This window comes from Pleurodeles waltl, chromosome 7 (genome assembly GCF_031143425.1).
Source record: "Pleurodeles waltl isolate 20211129_DDA chromosome 7, aPleWal1.hap1.20221129, whole genome shotgun sequence".
NCBI lineage: Eukaryota > Metazoa > Chordata > Amphibia > Caudata > Salamandridae > Pleurodeles > Pleurodeles waltl.
Genome location: NC_090446.1, coordinates 1,027,545,318 through 1,027,571,363, shown reverse-complemented (window position 1 = coordinate 1,027,571,363; position 26,046 = coordinate 1,027,545,318). Strand labels below are relative to the sequence as shown.

At 42.9% G+C, this 26,046-nt stretch overlaps 1 long non-coding RNA gene across 1 annotated transcript in view; it reads right to left on the bottom strand.

Moving 5' to 3' along the window:
* Positions 1-21,635, bottom strand: part of LOC138247355 (uncharacterized) — a 31,721-nt gene extending 10,086 nt beyond the window's left edge. The window contains exons 1-2 of the long non-coding RNA XR_011194464.1: positions 21,513-21,635; positions 5,476-5,555 (exon numbers count right to left, since the gene is read on the bottom strand). This is a non-coding gene — a long non-coding RNA (uncharacterized lncRNA). The remainder of the gene's footprint in view (positions 1-5,475; positions 5,556-21,512) is intronic.
* Between the last annotated feature and the right edge of the window lie 4,411 nt (positions 21,636-26,046).

Sequence of the window (26,046 nt, the reverse complement as noted above, 5' to 3'; positions counted from 1 at the left end):
AAGGAAATTGATTTACTGTATTATCTCTATGGTTTGATTTCCGAATTGTGACCACCTGAGAAAGCATCACATATTGCTGATCCATAGGACTCTGCGGCACTTGTAATTGTCTAGGCATTTGAATTTGTTGTGCAGGCACCATCTGCACTTGTTGCTGTATCCGCTGTACTTGGGGCATTTTTACTGCCGTTTCCAATGTCCAATTGCCCCGCAAACATGACAAGGTAAAAAATGTTTTCCCTGCTGCTCTCCTTGCATCATCAGAGAACTCAAATCCACACTTCGATTAACAACCGGAAGTGTCATTCCACCACGTCCTCTACCTCTGCCTTAATTCTGAAACATACCATTTCCCTGCGGCCGCTGCTGGAAATTCACTTGAATCCCTGTCTGTGCAGCTTTAATCTGCATCACCATCAATTCTCTTTCAACTTTCTCTGCTTCAATTCAATCTCATCACTACAGTATTTTGCATACTGTAACACCTCATCATTCGTTTTTGCTTGCCAACAAATCAAATGACTCTTAACCATCTGGCCAATCCCTGGTCTCAATCCTTCGACAAACCTGAACACAAAATGAATCATGTCTCTTGACTCAATTGTTTCTGTACCACTGTAATGTTTAAATGCTTTTAACAACCTTTCATAGTAGGTATGGATAGATTCTTTCCCTTCCTGAGCTGTTCTATCTGTGCGTTGCCAATCAAAGTATTTTAGAAAAATCCTCGCCTTCAGAAACTCAATGACCTTATAGTAATATTTCACTACTTCAGGAGATGATACATCTGTTTTCTGACCTCGTTGTGATTCACTTGTAGGCCAATCTACACTCTTTTTACACTCAGTCCATAAATCTGCTGAAACAACAATCTCAAAGAGATTATTCAAGTCCTCCCACAGGCATTTCTCAAGTTTTACAAACCTATCTGTTTGCTGATACCATTCCACTGGCTTCTCTCTCAATCTGGGGTAATCATTTGCAAAAGTCAAAATATCACTCCTGCTCCAAGGTACATGTGCAAAATTCCCTCCTGGAGTCTCTCTCCTTGGCAACATTTTCACTGGTTCTCTTGTCTGTGCTATATCTTCAAGAGGATTATCTAAATCTTTCCTCGTCCTTTCTCTTTTCTTGACCCATCTGCCTTCCCATTTTTCTAATGCTCTTCAAATTTGTACTCTCTCAAGTAATTCTCTAAGATGTGTTTTCATCCCTGCAGACCTCATGTGTTCAAAATCTTCAGTATCAAAATGTAATCTATAACGTCTCTTCAGGGTCTTCATTGTTGTAAGGTCTATTTCGTATTTGTCTGCTAATTCATGTAATTGCTGATGTACTTCAACTGCTCCCTCTGCAATTAATTTACATAAGTATCTCATGTGAGCGTCAGTATATGATTAAAGTCTATTTACTCCCAATGTTCCTTCAAGAAGTTCACCTGCTTCCATTGATAACCTTGTTTTGTTTATAACTTCATCCCTCTTATTTTGATTCTTTGGAACTTTAGAAACACTCGAATCTTCTAACCATTTTGTTATTTCCTGGGCAGTCAGACCCTTCAATGAAACATTATCAGGCTGAACACTTGGTAATTGCTGCTGCACTGGACTCACACATTGGGGTGTTAATAATCTTCTCTCCTGGCCTCTGCATGATCCAGTTATTTCAGAATTTCTAACAGGAGACAGATATATTGAAGACCTTGACTTGTTTAGGGTTTGTCCCATAGATGACATTAACTCAATATTACCGTTCTCGTTTTGAATTATTTGATTCACTACATCCCGGTTGCCCTGGACATATAAAGGCATAGGTGGACCAAATGTAATTGGTACTGAAATCGCATCTGGGCTTATTGTCTCTCTATTCTGAGGCTGCATTATTCCCATATTCTGCATCTGTGGTAAAAATATTGGAGTAGGATCTTTCTGAATCAATCTCAACTCTTGCGGATTCTGACTCGAAGATAACACTAAATTAGTAGTAGTTTTCACAATCAGAACACCTTGATAAATCCCAGGAACATTAATCTCTGGTAGCTGCTCATTGGCTGTCTAATGATTAAAGCTACTCTGCAATGGTATTTGCCCCAAAAGACTAGTCTGTTCTGAACTCTGAAATCTCTGTCCTGAACTCTGGTTCATGTTAGGATTAACCTGTATAAAATTCTCAGTTGTGTTATGATTACTCTGAACTGAACTCTGTGTTACTACAGCTGGTATTGGTGCAGTAGTTTCATACCACTAGTACCAGAACGTTCTTGAGCCACATATGGTGGTGGACGATTTCTCAAAATCTGTGTAATCAACTCATCATCGTTCGACTACTGAAGAACTCTTTTTATACTTCTTTAAAACCTTATTTGTCTCTTTTTTGTTGTCTTTTGCCATTGCTGGAAACAATCGAACACCTTGTAAAGTATGAAGTCTCCACTGTCTCTGCTCACTGTCCCATCTAGCCTCCGCTAGTGACTTTTCTGCTCTTCTCGTTCTTTTCTCAAATTTCAAAGACTGTTGCTGTCTAGCTACGAGCTCCCAGACCGCTAAGGCTTCGAACTGAGCTGGTCTTGGTGGAGGTCTCAGACCATACATCTTCTGTCTCAAATTCTCCAAAATCCTCAAATTAAATGTACCATTTTTAGGAAAAGCTAAACAACCTTCCTTTTTCATGATTTTAATCTAATGTTTTAACCAAAGACATGCTGAGGTCCCTTTCTCCTCAATTGCAATATATGTGCTGAAGTACCTTCTGGCGGACAAATTTCTCCTTCCCTTCTCGGAATATACTCATCCCCTCTAAGAGCACTTTTTAAAACTTTGAAAAACCTAATTTTCCACAAAATTTTATTCAAAAATCAATAATCAGGAAAGACACCCTTCTCATCCAATCACACTATACGACAGTCCACCAATCCTTGTGCGACCCTTCTCACTAACCAACCTATCCCAGCGCTGCACAAATCTGACATCACACTACACACAGCAGCTGAAAGTCTTGAGGCTTGTCCTCCTAGACTCAAAACACTCAAACTAAATGCAAAAATTAATTGTGAACACTTCTTCAAAACCAAAGAAAACAAATTTGTCTATTTACTAAAGGTAGGGCAACACAGGCGCTTCAGGAACCTTCCAAATTTCACTATCGGCTTTCGCTGTTGTAGTTATTCTTTTCACAGTTCCCCAGATTCACAAGTAAAATTCGACCTGCAAATTTCACCCTCAACTGATCAATGGATACTGTCCTGGTGCACATAGAACTTGCCAAATCTCAGTCGAAAATTTCAAACACTCAATTTAACTTACAAACTCGACTTACCAACCACAACCGATTGGTCTACTAAATAGACAAATTACAACATATACCAAGTGTCTCACTACACTTGCCAATATACTCCAGAGTCTTAGACCTCTACCATCAGGTCCGTCTTATCAACAACCACGTGGACAATTTTTTCAGAGCACCAAGCACCACACACATATGAAGTTTGCCGACTTCTCTACTCACATATTTCAGAGTACGCCAATTCTCTTTTTAAAACTATTTTCTTCTTCTTGAGTACACCAACTCCCTAAAAACTCACAAAAAAACTAAATCAACTGCAAATTAGCTAAAGCTGTACAAGCGCATATTCTACACACTCAATCTAACAACAGAAAGATGAGCACACTCCTTACTAACCGAGGGCACTTTCAAGGACTGGGGAAAGTCATGTTAGGCATCTAGCAACTAGTTTTATGAAATTTGAACAACATCTTCAAAAATAATAATCAAAACACACCAATTAATTTCACAATTTATGACGCAAGCAATGACCTCATCAAAAAAATACGTAACCACCTCCTGCTACCAAAACTGTTAACACGGAGAAATTCTAGGTATATTTTGGTCATCAGGACTAGATAGTGGATTCACACACTAGGTCGATGAACCAAACCAAATTTGTTTTGGGAAAATGTAATTCGTAGTACGTCATAAACATCACAAATACCATATGATAATCAATCCAACTCCAATGACCACACAAGTTTATTAAGAATTTAAAGGTTTATTTCCCTATATCAACAATGCTAAGGTCACAAAAATAATTCTCAAACACAAATGGTACATATAGAAAAACAACAAAGGCTGATTTGTGCGCTGAATATATCTAAGTTTAATCAACGCAAAAAGACAAATTATCTTAATGGTTATAACACAAAACCATAGCAACAAAATCTAAGCAAGCGAAATAGAATACATCTGATAATAATAAGACCAATATCAGAAACATAACATGAGCATGTGAGTAAGGCCTTTCTAACATGATGGGCTTCATGTAAAACGTTTTAGTAGCACAAATTTAGAAAACATCTAGCTATGGCGTTATCAAAAATATGAATAAGCAGCATGTGACGGGCTGCGGCACACGACAGCCCCGATGGAGGATGCGGCACGGACTGACTCTGCCGCCGCCGACCCGCAAGTGGAAGGTCCACCGACCAACCCCCTTCGACTTCTGGGTTCCAATGGGCAGTGGCTTCACACCCTTTTCATAATAAAAGCGAACACTGCCCCGAAAAAGGGGTCGGACGTCGGGGAGTTGGAACCGGATACCAGCGCAAGGACGATGACCAGGAACCCACAGCAAAGACACGAAGCCGCCGCTTTGGAGGAGGACGCCGGACCCAACACAGGAGAGCCCTAAGCGATGCCAGTGGCAAGGGAGGTGCCTAGCGCAAATTCCAGCCACGCTTCAGGAGAAGCATGGCCTCTCCAGGTGCGTGTCACTCCTGGGAAGGGGGAAAAGAGAGGGTGGATGGGAGAACATATCCAGCCCTGACAGTTGTAGGAAGTGAATTGTGGGCTTTGAGACTTCGTTATTTTTCTTTATTTATTGTTTGTTTGTTATTTTGGTGCAAAGGAAGGAGTGTGGTGGAGGGGACCACATAATAAGGTGACGAGTGACGAAAGAAGGGAAAAACTTATGCAGCCAGGGAAGAGTTGAAATGGAAAAGACACAGAAGCAGAGACAAAGAACAGTCCACTAAAGACAACCAGAAACAATAAGACAGAACAAAGGTGAAGGAAGGCATCCCCAAGAAACCCAGAAAAACACAGGAAGAGAGAGAGAAAGAGAGAAAAAAAAACAAAAGATAAACAAGGGCACGGAAAAGATAGACAGGAAAAAGGAAGATAGAAAAGACGAAGGGGAAAAGATAAAGGGGGTTATTCTAACTTTGGAGGAGTGTTAATCCGTCCCAAAAGTGACGGTAAAGTGACGGATATACCACCAGCCGTATTATGAGTTCCATAGGATATAATGGACTCGTAATACGGCTGGTGGTAAATCCGTCACTTTTCTGTCACTTTTGGGACGGATTAACACCTCCTCCAAAGTTAGAATAACCCCCAAAGCCTGTATATAGGATATTCCACTTAGGACACAAAACAGTACCACCCACTTATTATTGCGCAACAAAAGAAAATAAACCTCACCTGAACTGTGAAACGCTGCCTTCGTGTCCTCCTTGCCTCACCCGGTCACACAGCAGTATATAAACCTTTGCAGCTGGTACCTGAAAAACAAAAGACATATAACAATTCACATTGCATACGTTACCAAAACACTATAGTAATCAGCAACAACGTCTACTTTGTCAGTGGGACATCAACATCAGGCACCATCATCAGAACAGGAGCAGTATTAAAGATAGGGATAATGGTTTAGAATTTTGGACTATGAGATACACTAAACCATCTAGCATAAGTAATAGAATCTCTAGAGCTCAGGATACACAAGGATCCCAAAGAAGAATCACCCAAAGAATGACTTGAGGGAAAAATGAACCCTGAACAATGGTGACTGAACATTAAATTAAACTTGTAAGTTGAAAATGTTTGGATAAAGCATGATGCGAGAAAATTATGACCAATCAGAACATTAACAGATGTCACAATTATACAATTAGTTTCATCCAAGATTTTCTACTTGCTGTTATTACATTGACGAAATCTAAACTAAGACCCTCATTATGAACATGGCGGTAAACACCGCTCCGGTGGCGGTGGCAGTAACAACCGTCAACAGTCTGGCGGTCTGGACCACCAAATTATGAACCACCGTAAAAACAGGCAGCCTGAAAACCACTCACCGCCAGCAGAGGAGTGCCGACAACGATGGCAGAGCCCGCCCACATGCCGACGGAAAGGCCCTACCCGCTCATCAAATAATGAAGCACTAGACCGACGTCAGTTCCGGGGCGGGAACCACCGCCACGCAAAGCCAGGTGGAAATGAACCAAATAAAAGCACTCACCGGAGGCACACACAACACGCCGAAGCAGAAATGGATAGAGAGTTGCAAATCATGCCAGTACTGCTCCTTGCCATATACCTCCATGACCGAGACCGCCCACGAAGACGACGACGGTAAGTATCGCAACCTACTAAACAAGGGAAGAAAGGGCACAGTTACATAGCCACCCACCCTACCCACCCCACAACGCACAGTCAGCCCATCACAACAGAACAAGCTATGCACCAAACAGAAAGAGGTACTTCCCCGACACAAGGCAAATCAAACCTGCCCAAGGTACACACATGTGCCCAACACCCCCAACCAAAGAAACGATGAATCACGGATCCTGAGTGTGCCAAAAACAACAAAGGCCAAACAAATTTTTTAATTCAGCTCAATGAGCAACAGAAGTGCAACATAAGGCCAATGGCCAGTCCATAATTCGTAGTCCAATGGGCCAAAATGGCCCCAACTTGACTCACACAAGTGCAAAGGTACTCCACCTCATAGGGGCAACAATGGGGCATCCAGGCAACTCAGGGAACAGGGGAACGGGGTAGTGGGGGTGGGGACTTTACATTTTGGAGGTGGAGGGGGCTTGTGTCTGGACTTTGAAGCTGGTGGAGTGGACTTGGCCTGCGTGCGGCAGATGTTCCAGGGCCAGCATGGGGTCTCTTGCACACAAGGGAGGTACCACAGGAATGGGAAGGGTGGACAGGGGGCTGTGACGTGGGAGGAGTGGACAGGGCAAGGAGGTGGGCACGTTTAGGGACGAGACGGAGTGGGCCAGTGGGTTCGAATAGGTCAACACAGGATAGGAAACGTTTTTTCGGGGCAATTGGGGTGGACCTTGAGGAAGGAGTGTGAGTGGAGGTAGAGGGAGTGGGAGTGGTGTAGGTGTGCGTGATTCACAATGAATGGTCACACGGCGGTGAACACCGCCTTACGCTATTACGTCAACCGCTAGCGGTATGAGGTCACTTCCACTACAACATTTCTGGATTATAGGGGGCAGACATTTTGGCCTTTACTATGCAGTTATTAAATCCTCATATGCTCCATGCAGGCCCTATTGTCCCCAACCCCCATAGGCATTAACAAATATACATTTACTCACCACTATAGTCCTGATGTACCATTGAGGACATGTTACTCCAATTTCACACCTACTATGCATATGTGTCGTCGACTTGTATGCCAGCAGTGCTGAAAAGGAAACATTGGGGGCAGGTGTGTGTGTGTTCCTCTCATGTGTTCTCAACTCCTCCTAGGTACAGACCCTTGTGGGGAGGGATGGCCCTATCAGTGTACAGACCACTTGTTGATTTGAGGACCATGGTGGAGCGTCATATCATTATCAATTACAGACTCAACTCTGCTACTATTCATGAACTTTGTGCATTAATGGATCCAGCACTGAGACCGGCTAATCGGAATCAGCATGCCACCCCAGCTGAAGTGCAGGTGCCCTCTGCACTCCATTTCCTGACCACGGGCTCATTTCAGGTGACTGTGGGCATGGGTGCAGGTTTTTCACAGCCCATGTTTAGTATTATACTGTCCAGATTCCTGAATGCATTTGTACGACACCTGCAGTCCTATGTAAGGTTTCCCCAAAGTGCTGACCTCCCTACCATCAAGTCGGACTTCTATGCCTGTGCCAACATTCCCCATGTGATAGGTGACATCAATGGCACCCACATAGCTCTCATCCCCCCAAGAGTCAGTGAACAGGTGTACAGAAACAGGAAGAACTTTCCCTCCATGAACACTGGTGTGTACTGCAGACCAGTACATCTCACATGTGAATGCCATGCTCCCTGGATCCGTCCATGATTCCTTTGTGCTGAGGAACAGTAGTGTGCCACAAGATGGAAAAACTACAAGGGGACAGAGGATGGATCATAGGTAAGTGTGTCGGACACTTTTTGGCACATAGTAGACAGACAGGCTGTCTGCCACTGAGGGTTGTCAGTGACAGTCCTGTTTTGCCCCCTTTTGCAGGTGATTCTGGCTACCCCAACATGCGTTGGCTCCTGACACCAGTGAGGAATCCTAGGACAGATGCAGAGAGGAATTACAATGAGACCCATGGACGTACTAGAAGGGTGAGAGAGCGCACACTAGGTCTCCTGAAAGCTAGATTCCATTGCCTCCATATCTCCGGGGGATCCCTGGCCTATGAGCCTGAAAAGGTGTGTAGAATAGTGGTGGCCTGCTGCATGCTGCACAATGTGGCTGTGAGGAAATCTATCCCCTTCTTGGAGGAGGTGGGTGCCGTATATCCAGACTAGCTTCCACAGGGAGGGGATGAGAGTGATAGTGATGATGAGGAGGGGGAAGGTGTACATTCCAGGAACCAACTGATGCAACTTTACTTCCAGTAAATATGTGGGACTATTCGATGATATTGCTGTCTGTGCAGCATACTGTCAGTGTGCCTTCTCCTCTGTGTGGGTGTTGGGTCTATAGACATTGTCACTGTGGACAGGTTTGCATGGGACATGTAACATTATGGACAAATTGTTTGACAATTCTGTTGGCACAACCACATGTTATGCAAGGGGTGCAATTCCTGCAACTCAGATAAGAATAAATGATTTCAAAGACTATTGCATCCACACTTCCATTTGTTTCAACATTATGACAGGGGACATGGACATAGGTGAACAGGTGTTTTATTGGTGCAGGGATGACATTGTGCAGTTTACAGTGACAGGAGTGGGCTACTGATGGATGTCCATATTGGATACCTGGTTGCAGCGTTTGTTGGCAGTGGTGGTATGTCCATCTATCACTTACAGTTTTTGGGGTTGTTATTACATGGTGTGGAAGGTGGTTCAGTGGCACACTTGGAGGACAGTTCTTGTTAGAGTCACTTCTTTGAGGGGGCCTTGGTCTTGGCAGGTGTTCCTCTGCCATATCTGGGCCTGAGGGACCGTTTGGGTGCATGGTGTTGGCCTGTACGGGTTGAGATGCAGGTCTCCTGTGTGTCCTGAGATGGTGGCACAAGTCCAGTTGCTGCTGCTGATGTTGTTGGTCGGTCCGTGCCTGGGCCTGTATTAGGAGCTTCCTGGTCTGTGAGGTTCTCAGGCTGGGTTGGGACAAGGTGCAGCAGCACACCTGCTATGGTGGCCATGGTGGCATTGTGCAGTTTCCACTGCTCCATGGCGTCTTGGTGGTGTGCTACCTGCATACTTTGACTCTGCTCCAGGGTGGAAACAATCTAGGCCAATCTGCCCTGGGTATGGTGGTATGCTCCCAGGACCTCAGATATCACGTCCTGGGCTGCAGCATCCAACCTGTAGCCTCCCCCCTGGGCCAGTGATGCCCTCCCACTGGGCCTAGCCCACTATGTCTGTGTCCCCTGCACAGGTCTGGTGGTACCTCTTGTACTGGGGCCATCGTCTTCCTGCCTGTTGGTAGGGGGTGACTGTGGCCTCTGTCCATGTGTTCCACCAGTCCGTGGTCTGGATACACAGGTGTGGGGATGGTTGCCCTGTGCTGATGTTGTTTTCTGGGCGGTAGGGGTGTCAGTGGTGTCCTGGGTGGGGCTGCTGGATGGTGACAGTCCAGGACTGTGTGAGGGGCCAGGGTGTTCCTCACTGTCCAGGGTTCCCTCTCCAGTGTCCTGGGTCGTGCCTCTGTCTCCATGTAGGGCACTGCCACTCCTTGTCCTGTCCGTCAGGGTGGCATGGCTAGTGGTGCCTGTTGGGGGGGGGGATGGACATGTCTCTTACAGTTGCATGATCGGATGGGGTGCACAGGGCTGGGCTGTTTTGTGCAGGTTTTACACTTTGGGGTCACGCAGGGTGCCTTTGTGGGGTTGGCATTGCATTTTGCTTAGGATGTGGAGGTGCATGGTGGGTGGTGTAGTGCCTTTGTGATTCCTTGCAGGGGTGGGTGGCTGTGCACAGGGGGAGGTATGTGGGCCTGTTAGTGGGTTTGTGGGCATGCAGGATGACTGGATGTTGTGATTGTGGCCTGGATGGGGTAGTGGTCCTGGTGGCTGTTGGAGGGGTGGGTTGGTGCATGGATTACAGGTGTAATGGATATGGGGTGATTGTAGATTACTTACCTGAGTCCATTCCTCCAGTGAGTCCAGTGAGGCCTTCAGGGTGCAGGATGGCCAGTACCTTTTCCTCCCAATCAGTGTAGTCGGGTGGTGTTGGTGGAGGTCCTACCCCAGTCTTCTGGTCTGCAATGTTGTGCCGGGATGCCATGGACCTCACCTTCCCGCGCAGGTCGTTCCATCTCTTGCGGATGTCGCCCCTCGTGTGTGGATGGTGTCCCACTGCATTGACCTTGTTCACTATTGTCTGCCATAACTACATCTTCCTGGTGATGGGTGTGTGCTGGACCTGTGCCCCGAATAATTGTGGCTCGACCTTCAGTATCTCGTCCACCATGGTCCTTAGCTCCCTGTCTGTGAAGCGTTGGTGTTTGGGGGTGCCATGGTGTGTTTTCTGAGTGGTGTGTTGTGTGGATCTAGGTGAGGGTGTATTGTGGTGTTCAGTGTCTTCTTCTGGAGTTCTCTATATCAGTTGTCAGAATGCCGTTGCAAAGGATTGTGGGGTGTGTCTGTGAGTGTTTTATAGTGTTGTGGATGTGTGTGGGTTTCAGACTTGCCAATGTGTGCAGTTCTTACTGTTGGGTCCCATTGCTGGCCGTGGCAGTCTGTACCGCCAATGGTCGTTCGACTTCCACTGACCACCGTGGTGATTTGTGCATCATTATTTGGAGGGCGGGGGTTTGTGAGCTCAGCAGTGGCAGGGTCGGAGGTCCTGCATTTCTGCCGACAAGGTCCTGGTGGTGACTGGTGGCTGGGACTTTTTTGTTGGATTCTGATTTTTGCATCTTTATATGGCGGTCTTCTGTTCTCCGTCGCCACGGCGGTCGACGGTGTTTACCGCTGTGTTCATAATGAGGGCCAAAATCATTTTATATTCTAGAATTCCTCTTCTTTCCTCTCAAGAACTGTGGGTCCTTTGTTTCCATTCCACTGAAATATGAACTCACAGGAAAAACGATTGAAAAAAAGTTACTTAGTTCATCTCTTTATCCTGGAGGAAAAACATACAAGTTAGAAACATATCTTTAAACAATGAAGTCAGTCAAACTATGGAACACACTAGAAACATTTTATACAGCTTACATTACACAATGACAGTGCATCTGCTTCTACATCATTCCAGCAGAGGCCACTAAATACACATTTATTTCTATGATTTGTCTTAGTTAGGAAATACACTTTCTTGTAAAGACAAAATAATTTCATCAGTTTAAGTTAGCATGGACAAAATATAGGCCTTACATAAGATGGTGGCCATTCAATTGGTCACACTTTCATAAACGTAATATTATCATCTAATTAATTCATACATCAATCTGTAAGTATAATATACGTAAAGACTCAACATTTTATCAATAATTTCTCTGCTTCCACAGCATCTCCCCAATGTTAGGCAGCTAGTGCATTTCCACATAAGTAATACAAATTCAAATCCTCTAGATCCATACGTAGCCTTATGTTAGCATTCATCTTTCTGGCTCGAAGCATTGGGCAAGCCATTAAATTGCGTTGATTTCTTCTGTGAAACCCTCTTGACATAATCAGCCTATTTTCTCGATTCCTCTCTCTTTAACAACATGGGCAGATTTCGAGCTATGTGTAGTTTGGTTTAAGCTCCTTCTTTTAATATAATCTTATCTGTGAGATTTGTGGGTATCCTTAATTTCCTACAATGTACTCTGGGATATTTTACTTCATACGTCTGACTGGATTCACCCTGAGCAACTACTTTCAAGGTTAAAGACTGAAGTGGGTGAATTGGGTCTAATTTCATCTTGGAATTGCTGTGTGGTTCTAACACCAGTAAGCATGACTTGTTTCTGGTGTAATAGACCTTAGCACTTTGCCTTTAAACTCTAAAGTCGATTAAAAGTATTTAATTACCTAAATGGTTTTATTACCATAAGTTTTATGTCAGGAGTTTTCAGTTTTAGATCCCCAAAATTCGACAAAAAATCTATCAAGGAGCAATGTGTATTCAACCAATCTTTTTAGCTCATCTCTGCTACTACACCCTCCCTCGCTAACCTTCGAAACAGAATATTTCCTGTTCACCCTTTATTTTCCAATGCACAAGACTGACACCTTCCTCCCACTTGACTTGAATATGCCGGTATCCTTTCCCTTGCACATCCTTGCATAGTGTCCTTTATTTTTAAGAAGCATTTAAAAAATGTAAAATCTAACAAACAAATCATTTCATTATGAGGCGATAATGATAAATTTAAAGCATCAGCTATTGTTGGAACCTGATAATTCAGAAACAAGGGTCTCAAAAATTTACAGCAGTAGAGAAGCAGTGCAGGCCAAATAAATAACATGTATTAGATCTTGGACGCCATAGTTACATATATTATCCCTGCTGGGTCAATGATGCCACCAGGCAGTTAAAATATTTAACGGTAAAATATCAAGATGTAGTAGAGACCAGCAACACCTAACACCATGATCATTATTCCATGTTATTCCATGTTAAATATTGCTGAGGAGTTCCTGGAACAAAAGAATTCACTTTCACAATAAATTTACATTTTTTCCTAAGAGATTAGTGTCTAAGTGTGACAGCTTAGACTACAGGAACCAAGTTTAATATATGCTTTTAATTGCTGCTCAGACCAGAAAAGTAAATACTCTTGATTTAAAAACTTTATTTTCAAGCTTCCTGGATTCCTGCCTGTTGCCAGGCACCTTCTATTTGTCGCTAGGAGCCCCTTTAACCCTCAACAATATTATATGTATCCTTTGGTTGCCATGTCTTTTACCTCTCCAATTTCTCTTTCAAGGTCTGGTCTAGAGACAGCCATAGCTGACTCCCCAGCCATATGTAACCAAACAAAATCATAAATGATACATATTGCATATACATATCGGGTCTTTTTAGACAACCCTCTTCATCCTTAGACTGTTCATGTGCTGTTCATATTTTATTTCCACATACCACAACATACAGACTGGAGCAGTGGTTAAGCCTACTTCAACCATGGGCTCTCGGGCACTGTGAGTGCCAGAGGACCAATGTGAGTTTTGTTCCATAACGTGCACTTCTGCATAAAAAGTGGAACGTTTCAGTGAAAAACATGGTTCACTTGTTTTTGTGTTTCCTATTATGTTACACCCCAGGTCATCCTGTAGCTTTTCACAAACGAAGGCAGATTCCATTTCTGCCATCCCACACATGTCCTGTGCATCTGAGCACAGAGCAGCGCAGCTCGCTTAATTTAATTTTGACCCCATACTGCAAAGTTAGCCTCTCTTAAATTATTTAATTACCTTCTGCCTCTTTAAAAGTTTGTGTTTTTCCAAGATCCCCAGTCGGTAAGCAGGTCCCAACTAACAGTGAAAGTTTCCATTGGGCACCTGCCTTAAACACAACGAAAAATATCCTCCCCTAAATTAAATGTCATACTTGCCTTGCTGTGATGTGTTGCTGTGCATAGTATGAATAAAAATGTTCTTTTTATAAGCTGTACTTTTTCATGATTTTATGTATTCTCTTTATTTCATATCACGTTTACGGGTACAGGACTTTACGAAAAAGAGTGCCGTAACTTCCACCAAAGAAGGCCCCATTTCTGTATTAGTGTATTAATGTGTTTTATGATGTTTTGGGTTTGAATGTTAGAACATGACTTCTTGCATCTATTTCTGGAACACGTTCATAGTGCTAACGCTCAATCTTGTATAAGGAAGCACTTAAGTTAGACCTAGAGAGAAGTCGAAATCTAACTGATGCGCTTTCATTACTTACCAGTAGCTTAAGTGTCTCTGTTGAAACAGAGTCCACAAAATGATGTAAATTTTGTCTCGCTTTATTCCAGGAAAACAGCCCCGACAGCAACACCTAAGTACGCCACTCCTCCCGTCCGCCAGTACTCCAACTGCCGCCCTCGAATCTGTCCCCACATTCCATTCTAAACATTTTCTGGCTCGCGTGCGTAACTCACACAAGCCAGTCATTACATAGTATTAGATCGCGATATAACACATCTTCCCCTTTAGACTTATAGAACTCTTACATGTACATATTTCCATTAAAATAAACCCTACGTTATAACACAATAATTCTAAAAAAACACTACATATAATTATTTTAAAATCGCTGGATAAAATTATTAATTTTCCCTTTTCCTTTTAACAATTAACAGAATCAATTGCACACATAGGGGGTGATTCTAACTTCGGCGGGCGGCGGAGGCCGCCCGCCGAAGTTCCCCCACCAAAATACCGCTCCGCGGTCGAAAGACCGCTGAGGGTATTTTGGGATTTGCCCTGGGCTGGCGGGCGGCCGCCAAAAGGCCGCCCGCCAGCCCAGGGCAAATCAACCTTCCTACTAAGATGCCGGCTCAGAATTGAGCCGGCGGAGTGGGAAGGTGCGACGGGTGCAGTTGCACCCGTCGCGTATTTCAGAGTCTGCTAGGCAGACACTGAAATACTTTGTGGGGCCCTCTTACGGGGGCCCCTGCCGTGCCCATGCCATTGGCATGGGCACGGCAGGGGCCCCCAGGGGCCCCGCGGCACCCCCTACCGCCATCCTGTTCCTGGCGGGCGAACCGCCAGGAACAGGATGGCGGTAGGGGGTGTCAGAATCCCCCATGATTCTAAGGGCAGCGGTAAACCGGCGGGAGACCGCCGGTTTACCCTTTCTGACCGCGGCCAAACCGCCGCTGTCAGAATGCCCTGCGGGGCACCGCCGGTCTGTCGGCGGTGCTCCCGCCGACCCTGGCCCGCCGGGGTTAGAATGAGGGCCATAGTCACTAAGCTTTCCAGGTCTTGTGATTTTTCTGCCACATCTACTAAATTTTTCCATTTTCCCAGTTGTGCCCTCTTCTTGCACAAGAGTCCCGTTGTCTATATCTTCTTGTGCTACATTAGGACCTTATGTTGGCACATCGACTTCACCCTGCGAGCACATGTTATTCCCAGTTACTTCATCCATTAACCATTTGGTCTTAGTCACACCCTTGCTTTCACAACCCTTGTATGGTGAGACCCTGTTTAAATGCCACACTTTCCCATCATCAAGTAGCACAGCATTACACATAACTTTCACAATCTTTAAGGGAGGATAACATTTTCCTTTACCATACTTTTTGAAACCAGGAACTTTCACCCTTACCCAATCACCAACCTGTACATTTACAGCCTTGCATTTGCGTTTTGTGTCAAAATATTTCTTCTAAAGTGTTTGTGCAATTTTAATATTTTCTTTAACATTTTTGACTGTCCAGCTGCTCTTCCTTCCACCCATCATCCAACCTATATTGTCTTTCCTTAACAGAATCCTTTGTCTCATTATTTCAAAGGGACTACGGCCTGTGGAACTGCACGGTGTTGTCCTATACGACCAAACTGTACTCCAAACGTCCTTTTCCCAACACAATTTTGCACTATCTGCTAACTGTATACTATTCTTCAACACTCTGTTAAAGCGCTCAACCGCCCCATTACCTGTGGGATGATAGTTGGAAGTAGTCATATGTTTAATACCACATCTCAATAAGAATGTTTTAAATTTATCAGACATCAATTGCGGTCCATTGCCCGTAACTATAACCTTAGGAAAACCCTCTCTCAAGAAAATCATATCCAAAAATTCCACAATAGACCCAGAATCTACTTTACCCATCATTTCTGGCCACTTAGAGAAATGGTCAAATATCACCACAATGTATTTGCACTCTCCTTCTGCATGCATAGGTCCTGTAATATCTAGACCTATCTTCTCCCATGGCATGTCAGGACATTTAATAGGAACCAAAGGCGGTTTAAATGTAGATAACGTTTTCTCCGATTCACTGCACAGAAAACATTCTCTTACTTTCCTTTCCACAGCCATATCTATCGCTGGCCACCAATACAATTGTTTAATTTTGCTTTTTGTTTTAGATATCCCTCGATGACCATCATGGCATAAATCCAGTATCCTATTCCTAAGTACTTCCGGAGGAACAAACCTACCATTACGCATTAACCGGTTACCCTCTACGGACAATTCCTCTTTCACTTTCCAAAACACCCTTATGTCATCATCTAGATTTTTCTTATGAGGCCACCCCTCACATAACCACATTTGAACTTTACTCAATATCACATCATTATCCAAACCCTTGTTCCACTCATCCTCGGTGATCCCCTGAACATCTTGTATAATGTCGGCCACACAACAATCTTCCAATTCTTTCACTTCTTCATCAGTTCTGGCCAAAGGCATCCTACTTAAATAATCAGCAATTTTATTCTTGAAGCCCGGTACGTAACGTACTTCATATTTGTAATCCAAAAGCCTTACAGATAAGCGGGCAATGCGTGGAGAAGCTTTAAATAAGCCCTTCATCGTTAACACTTTGGCGAGTGGTTTATGGTCGCTATGCAAAATGACATTTGTCCCCCATTCAAAAGATCGGAAATGTTCTAAACCCCACACACATGCAAGGGCTTCCCTCTCAATAACAGAATATTTCATCTCAGCATCAGTTAATGAACTGGAAGCAAACGCTATTATACACTCCTTATCACTCTTATCTAGTTGTGTAAGAACCGCTCCCAACCCCTTATTGCTGGCATCCGTAGTGACAATGCATTGCAAATTTGGATCAAAACCTTATAAAGCAGGTGCCCTGATAATGTCATTTTTAATCATATTGAATGCTGTTTCACACTCTTCAGACCACTCAAACACACATTTCATTCTTAACAATTGTCTAATGGGAAAGGTTTTATGGGAAAAAGTATGCACAAACCTAGCATAGTATTCCACCAGACCTAAAAAAAGCTCTAACCTCGTCTTTATTTGTTGGTGCTGGTGAATCTTTTATCGCAGCTACTAGACTAGCTTTAGGTTCAATGCCTTTACCACTAATCTCATGTCCCAAATAAGTGACATTCCGTCTGGCTATTTTGCACTTACTGTATTCAGCTGTAAGACCATTATCCCCTAACACCTGGAGAACACTTTTAACATTAGCGTCATGGTTGATTTTCAAATCACCCATTATCAAAATGTCATCCTGGTAAAAAAAAAACATCATGCAACTTGCGGAATAATTTAAGCATTAGCTTTTGGAACATAGCAGCCGCCAATGCTAACCCAAATGGAACCCTGACAAATTGGTAACATCCAATTGGCATAATAAAAGCAGTTAACCTACGGCTATCAGGATGTAACGAAATTTGGTGATATGCCGAAGTAAGGTCAATTGTAGTAAACCATTCCTTACCTTTAGTTAAAGCTACAATTTCATTGATCCTTGGTAAGGGAAATTGGTCAACTAAAATATTCTTATTAAGGTCTCTAAGGTCCACACACATCCTTAATTTGCCATTAGAACGTCTCGCCACAACTAATGGAGAAATCCAATCAGCCGCCTCAACTTGTTCGATAATGCCTGCCTGTAATAACTTGTCTAACTCACTAGACACTTCATTTCTAATGCTTAAAGGTAAATTCCTCACTTTATGGACAACCAGTACCGCGTTTTCCTTCAACAAGATCTTATGTTGGAACTTTTTTAACTTACCAATGGTACCCGAAGAATACTTGGGGGAATAGGTCCTTTACAGATGTATCATTTACCTCTTTATCCTGAATTACAGACACAGGTTCCGTACTGTTTGGGTCAAGGATCATTCCCAGCGCACCCTGGTCCCACCAACCCAAAACAGAAGGCCCAGACTTAGACACATACATTTTGCATTCCGCCCTACGATCTTTGAACTCGAATGATAATCTCCTATAACCAATCAAATGGATAGGTTCACCAGTGAGACTTTTCGGTGAAATATCAGGTGTAACAAGATCCCCACCAATGATATGTTTAAATTTCTTTAACCAAACCGATTAATTTATAATTGTGGAAGGTGACCCAGAATCAGCAGTGACAGAGATGATGACACCTCCCATTGATATTTCACACTTCGTTTTTTTCCGTTGACAACCGATTATTGAAGCTTCAGTATCTTTTATGTTGAGTACCCACATGTTCTTGTCGTCACTGTCTGAGGTTGAAGCAGAATCAGTGGCACTCTCTAAAAGCTCTATCACCGACTCTTTTTTTTTCCTGCAAACTTTAACAAAATGTCCCATAATGCTGCAACCAGAACACTGCTGATTCCGGGCTGGACAGCTCTTGTCATTTGCATAATGTCCCATTAATCCACACCTGAAACACGTAACATTTGCCTTTGTAACCTCCTTCTTCTTCTTCTTCTTAAGTTTACTGGAGTTATATTTCCTTGAGGTACCGTCTGTTCCATTTGAAAAAAAAATTGTCTCCGTAATCTTGTTGACAAGATTGTTAGATTCTGCTTTCGAATCATCTTCTTTTTTATTTCTCAGTAAAACCTCTTTTGCACACCTGTCAATTCTGCTTTTTTGACAACCTCTATTACTTTTTGTAAGGACGATTCTCCTTTAGTCCAAAAGCAATCCTGTATATTCTGGTTCGCAGCATGCATTACTATTTGGTCTCTTATGAATTTGTCGTGTAAAGTACCGAATCTACATGTTAAAGTCAAATTCTTTAAAGCTGAAACATATTCTTCGATTGTTTCTTCCTTTTCTTGCTTTCTATAAAAAAACTTGTAACGATCAATACCAACGCAAATAGTGGGAACATAGTATCTATCCAAATCGTCTAAGGCATGTAAGAAGACATCGCCCTGTTCTCTTTGTTTCTTTTCAATTCTGTTGTACGTTTTAAGGCCATGTGGCCCTAAACAATGTAATAAAATGTTCTTCTTTTTCTCTCCAGAAACATCACTATCTTCGTCACATGTAGAAATGTACTTTAAAAAATATTCTCGGCATTCTTGCCATTTTGTAGATGCATCGCCACTTCCAGGAATAAAAGGTTGTGGTGGCGGTAAATTCAAATTATTTGAAGCCATTATGGGCCAGATGTAGCAAACCATTTGCGACTCGCAAACGGCGAAAATCGCCGTTTGCGAGTCGCAAACGTGGGTTTGCCATGCAGAAATGCATATTGCGAGTCGTTACCGACTCGCAATATGCATTTCCGACTCGCAAATAGGAAGGGGTGTTCCCTTCCTATTTGCGAGTCGCAGTGGGATGCAATACCATTTGCGACCGCGTACGCGGTCGCAAATGGCATCGCAGTTACCATCCACTTCAAGTGGATGGTAACCCATCGCAAATTGGAAGGTGTCCCCATGGGACCCCTTCCAGTTTGTGACTGGACCCAAAAATATTTTTTCAGGGCAGGGAGTGGTCCAAGGGACCACTCCCTGCCCTGAAAAAATACCGAAACAAAAGGTTTCGTTTTTTTTTTAAGTGCAGCTCGTTTTCCTGTAAGGAAAACGGGCTACACTTAAAAAAAAAAAAACTGCTTTATTTAAAAGCAGGTCACGAACATGGAGGTCTGCTGACGTCAGCAGGCCTCCATGTTAGCGAGTGCCTATACTCGCTATGGGGCCGCAATTTGCGACCCACCTCATGAATATTCATGAGGTGGGTCATTGCGACCCCATAGCGAGTCGCAGTCGGTGTCTGAGACACCGTACTGCTTAGCAATTTGCGACTTGCAAATTGCGAGTCGCAGGGACTCGCAATTTGCAAGTCGCAAATTGCCGTTTTGCTACATCTGGCCCTATATGTATTAATTTTTATGTATTTAGTGTACAGTACGACTATTCCTTCATAAACTTCATACAGATCGAAAGTATGACAGTTGCTATGAAACAGTGGTAACAGCGCTAGGAAGCGAGAAGTCGCGCTGGTAAAAACAATGTTGAAAGTTGCTAAGCAACCAATAACACGCTGAGCGAGAAGCCGCGCAGTCAAAGGCCCTGATAAATGTTGCCATGCAACTAACAGCACGGTTGGTGGTCCAGTTGTCAGAGTTCCTAATCTAACATCACCATTGATGCAGTGGTACGGCAGTGCAGCGCGAGGAACAGGACACGCGGGAAACGCGCGCAAATGAATCCACCAATGCTGCAACGCCTCAAACAGCAGGAACACAGCAAAACACCAAAATAACTCACTAGCATTGAAAGCCGAACACCAAAGTCCGTGTGGATCAACTGACTGTTAGAGAGTCGGATGAGGATCCTTGTCGAATGGTTATTTGTAAGCAAGCTGGATGATGATTGTAGATCGCCTGGTGGTCGGGGCTGTGAGTCCCTCGTCCCCAAATTTGTTGAAACAGAGTCCACAAAATGATGTAAATTTTGTCTCGCTTTATTCCAGGAAAACAGCCCCGACAGCAACACCTGAGTACGCCACTCCTCCCGTCCGCCCGTACTCCAACTGCCGCCCTCGAATCCGTCCCCACATTCCATTCTAAACATTCTTTGGCTCGCATGCGTAACTCACACGAGCCAGCCATTACATAGTATTAGATCGCGATATAACAGTCTCTCACTCTTCCTGGGATGAGCTGGGAAATCATTCCACTGTCGGTTGGCTTTCAAACTAAGCAATGCCCACATTAACTGTTATGTGAAGTGTTGATAGCTCATGCAGCTCTATAAGCACAGATAGAATAAACTTCACTGCTTCCAACACTGGGCTCATGTGTTTGCTTTGCATGAGTTGCAGGCAGCATGTAGGTTTATTTAACCCCTTCTCATTCATACATTCAAGATTTACTTGACAGCAAGGGATGTGAGTGCAGCCTTGCCTGCCGCCTGCAGCACAGCCCCTTCCACCATCCCCAACCTTCTTCAGCACAACATGGCTTTGTACTCACACTTGCACACTGTGAGTTCTGTTAAATAAACAGACAAAGATAAGGATTCTAGGACACCACTTTGTTTGATGCTGTTGAATTGCGTTTTGGAGCGTTTACTGGAACCTTTGACTACATGGCCCCTTTACATTTATTAACTATTATCGACAAAACAGACAAAGTGTAAACGCATTTCAAAAATTCTGCTCTTACCCTCTCTGTTTTCATGCAGATGCTCCCTTTCTGGTAGTTTGCCCTCCCCGTATTTCTGAGGGCATTTCATGGATAAGACCGATCACTGTTATGGCAAACCGTACTTTATTTTTATTTTTCTAGGCTAGCACATGCCTTACAGACAAACCGACACTGAAGTGCCACAATAAGTCCCTAAGTGATGTGTTGTGTTAGAGTGAGTGCGTCAGCTGAGTGGTCACCCTTTGACCTTTGCCCATTAGGAGAAAGAAAGAAATCCTACCTTTTTAGGGTCGAGCCTGCGATGCATGTGAGACGCTTTAGGAGTTAGAAAAGGGCTCGGAGCCCCATCCACGTCATGTTAGTGTCTTTCATTTGTTCATGGGCTTGCCTGTTAAAATCTGCTTGCTTTCATTAGTGGAAGGCACGCATGCGTCATGCCTTTTCCGGCGGTCGAGCACAGCGACCAAGTACTGGAAACATGCGAGGCTCACTGTGGACTACTTTTTATCTTTTGTTCGCAGCGCGATCTCGCTTGGCAGAAGTCGAGCGCTTTGCATAAAATCAACCCTGTTACATAATTAATTGCACTTTTGCCGGTTACGTACATAATTGCACTTTTGCCGATAGGTTTCATTACGAGTGAACTGATCGCGCTGTTTTTTTCTTTAAATGTGCCAGGAAAAATCTGGGAGTTTACAACTGGTAATAGCTGTAACTCGGACAAATGAGAGACCCTAGTGCATTGCAAATGCTTGTTTACATTCCAATTGCTGGAAAGAAAATATAGCAATCTCTTTCTCTTATTTAGAAACACATGAAATAGTACTCTTAAAGAAACAGTGTAGAAACGGGAAAAGAAAGCTGGCCTATTTCTTTCTAAAAGCAGCCACTTATATAACCATTTTGCATGAGGAGTGAACCTTCTCCAATTCCTTACATAATGTATCTGTAAGCGGCTGCTGGTGCACCTTTGATATTATAGATATTTATTAGTATTTAGCCGGTTTCAATAAAGTATGTAACCACTCCCTGAAACGATGATTGGCAAAGCCTGGTGCGATGCCTAGTTTTGTTTCTAGTTACTTTTACGATAAGCGTGCAGCCACCACGTTTAGGTGCCATACTTTTTTAACTTTTATTATTTCAATTATATCTATCATAGTCACAAAAAATGTAAAAAATAATAAAGCTGTCGCAGCAGAAACGTCTTTGACTGACGAGGCCAAACCTATTGGCTTTGCTAATGCTTGTTTTTACCTCCCATCACCCAGCTTTCACTCAGAGCATTGTTTCTATTCTTCCTTATTTCATTCTAGAAGCATGCAATGTCTATTGCTTTTTTTCTGAAATTGTCGTTTTCCCAGAAGGTACTTTTGCATTTGGTTTGTTAATTGTTATATTTATTTTGGAAATGTTATAAAGTTGGAAAATGCACATGATGGAGGACTGTAAAGACAGCGTACACTGGCTCATACAACCTTATACAAAAGTAAATGCAATAACTAATTAGACATTAGTCGCTAAAGTTCAGTTCATTTTATACATGTTATTTTTTGTTTTGATTTTTCAGCTTAGAATAACCTGGTGTTACTTTCAACAAAAAGTGCAGACCACGAATATAGAGTGTGGAATGCTATTTATTTGGAATTCCTTTTTAACTAATAAGGTATATTTTTAATGTACCCAAGACTTGCCTATAATTGACACAAAACTGTTCAAAAGTCAACTAAGAGCCTGATTTAGATCTCAGCGGAACTCCTCACAAATGTGACAGACATCCGTCCGCCATACTACGATCTCCATAAGGTATAATGGGATCGTAATACAGCGGACGGGATAGCCGACGCGTTTATGATGGAGTATTTACCCTCCTTTAAGATCTATATCAGGCCCTGAATTCGTAAAATCTTTTAACTTTGAATTCCAGTAAAAAAGTAGAATCTGTTCATAATAAGGATAGTATTAAGCATGATGACAATAATACTAACTCCCCTCACGCGCAGAAAACAATATAACTTGCCAAATATTTCACCTCATTAAGCACCGGTCGGGAATTTACCTAGTAATCTGCCAAAACCACCTGATCTGCCCTAACAGGTTAACAAAAGATGAGACATAGAGGAAAAAATCAGTCATGTTAATCAGTTTCCGAAGGCTTTACTAGAGACACACATCTTGGAAAAATAAATTTGACTACTAATTTGACATAACTGGATTCAGCCCTCTTAAGGCACTGAACTACACCCTTACAAACATGGTGACATAAATAATTTCAACTTCCAACACCAATATATGAGATACATGAACCTGTGCTATCTGCATGTGTTGCAATCCTAATATGCGCCATTCATTAGGCATATATAGTAGGTCTGAGCACATAGGTCTATGCACATCCATATGTCACTGGCACATGGAGGTCATAGGCTAACGCTGTTGCTTCTCCATTTACAGCTATTACGTTGCAATCACAATTAATACAACTAATGTTTGACTACATTAGGTAAAGTGTTCATAGTCTGCCTAATCGCGGTTCCTCTGTGTAAGCACTTCTATGTTTAAGTGCTCTGCAACTATATAAGACATAGGCTCAGAAATCTGTGCAATCATACATTTATACACATAAATATATCAGTACACACTGTAGGAGGTCACAGAAAATTATTTCTGATGTATTAATGGACATTACACAAGGGAGGAGTGCATTTTAAATCTAGATTCCTTCACGTTTGTGATCATGATCTATATTTATGATCGATATAGGAGAAGAATATTAGTGAGCGAGCGGTCCACTAGGCTGTCTGACTTTTTTAATGACTACATTAAAATTCTGTTGATTTAACCATCTTGGAATGGGAGCTTGGCCGTTCTATATGTAAGACAGTGCTTCAGACCGAGCCCTTCTCTTTTAGGCTGATATCCTTCTTAGATAACACATGGAAAGTGTTTGAGAAAATTGTGTCCTCTTGAAATACAGAAAAAGGGGCATACTCAATAGGAATATTATTAGAGGGACAAATTGCTGATTTATGTGTCCATTTGGGCTTAATTTAAAACTGTATAATAAACGTATATAACCAAATAAAAGGACAACATATGAATGTTTGTTTCGACAATTGTCTGCATCAATCAATGGAGCAAGTCATGATAGAATGTGAGGTAAGTTGCAAAACTGCAACTTGAACTCTGGGCTTCTGCATTTAATTAGGGAATTGTATGTGGACACATGGATCTGTGTCCAATTAAAAGGATTGGATGGTTTTCCAAACCAATCCAGACAAAGGATGGCGTAAAACAAGGCTGTTTCCTAGCACCAGTTTTTAAAATATTTGTTTTTAAGACAATGATTGTTTAAGATCGATCCTTTCCCTCCAAAAATTAACAATATTGTATATCAAACTCTTGAATATGCAGATGACCCCGAGTGGTCTGCAACAGTTAAATGAACAGACTAAGAACACCATTCTGCCAAAATCGTAGTTTTTGGGTCCTTATGGAAGTGGGCAAAACAGCAGATTTCTGGTCTTTAATCTGTACAGTTTTCCTGCTTGGGACGGCAAGAAAAAGACTGGCTGTCCCAAACAAGAAACAAAAGAAACGACCCCCACGTGCAGGAAGAAATTTCCTAGCACGTCAGGGTCATTGACTTTTCGTTTTTCAGTAATAACCCCCCACTTTGGACGTTAGTATGTTCAATGAAAAAAATCTGACCATCCGTCAAGCAAGGCCAGCAGCAGACATTCAGAGAAATGATCCTGCAATGTTTGCAGGGACCTCTAAGTATGGTGGGCAGTCTTTCTTCATGAGAGTGCAGGTGATAGCCTTTAATTACCTGTGGCCTGGTAGTCCACCTGCCATAATCTTAATGACCAAAAGTCTCTTGTGCAATGTGAAAAGAAAAAAGTGAATGGTAGCTCAAAAAAAATGGGAACATAAAAAATATGTTTCTCTCACCTGCAGTTTGTTTTATGTAAGCACACCATGTACTCAAGCTATGTAATATGGTGGTCAACTCATGTCATAGTGGGCCTCATGTTTGCTGTCGCTAGTGAAAGTAAAAGGAGCTGCAGCATGGCTAAATAAAAAATGGCAGTCTGGGCACCCCTCCTTTTTTCTGAGAAACCTGAAAAGTGTTTCTTGGGTTAGTTTTAGAACGTAACTTCTGAGCCGTAGAAGTGTAGATCAAAGAAAAAATCCAACGTAGTACCTGTTTAAAACACTATCCTGCTCCCGTTCAAGAGTAGAATGGAAGGAGTCCCAGACTCCTGGTGTGATGCCCAAACTGATCAAGCCTCCTTTGAGAGTAATGAAATGCTGTAAGTGAGAGCTGGACAGCAGAAGCGCAGGACTCAGGTTGGGCTGCAAGGATCATGATAAACACCAGTGACTCAATCAGCACCCTTCTAGTGATTGATGATTGGCAGCAGGAATGATGATAAGTGAATGAAGGCTAAGTGCATCCTGAGAAATCTGCTTACCCTGGTACCCCAATATGGTAGGGCAGAGGCCAGGCATGCCATAAAATGGTGCGCCATTGAAAAGAAAGCTTCTCATCAGATTACAATTTGCAGCTCAGCTTAAAGTCTAATTTATAGAACAGAGAATTGCTGTCCCAGAAAATCATGGAGGAAGAGACAACAGGGACAGACCCCTAGCACCATAGTTAGTACAGTAACTATGTTGTGGTGTAGTAGAGGTTGCCCAAATCGCTCCTCCATGAGATGAGAGAAATAACTGGATGGGGTTTCACCCTGAGATGGTTCAATTTGTCTTAGAAGTAAGAACAAAACCCAGCCCCACAAGAAGATGCCAGGAAT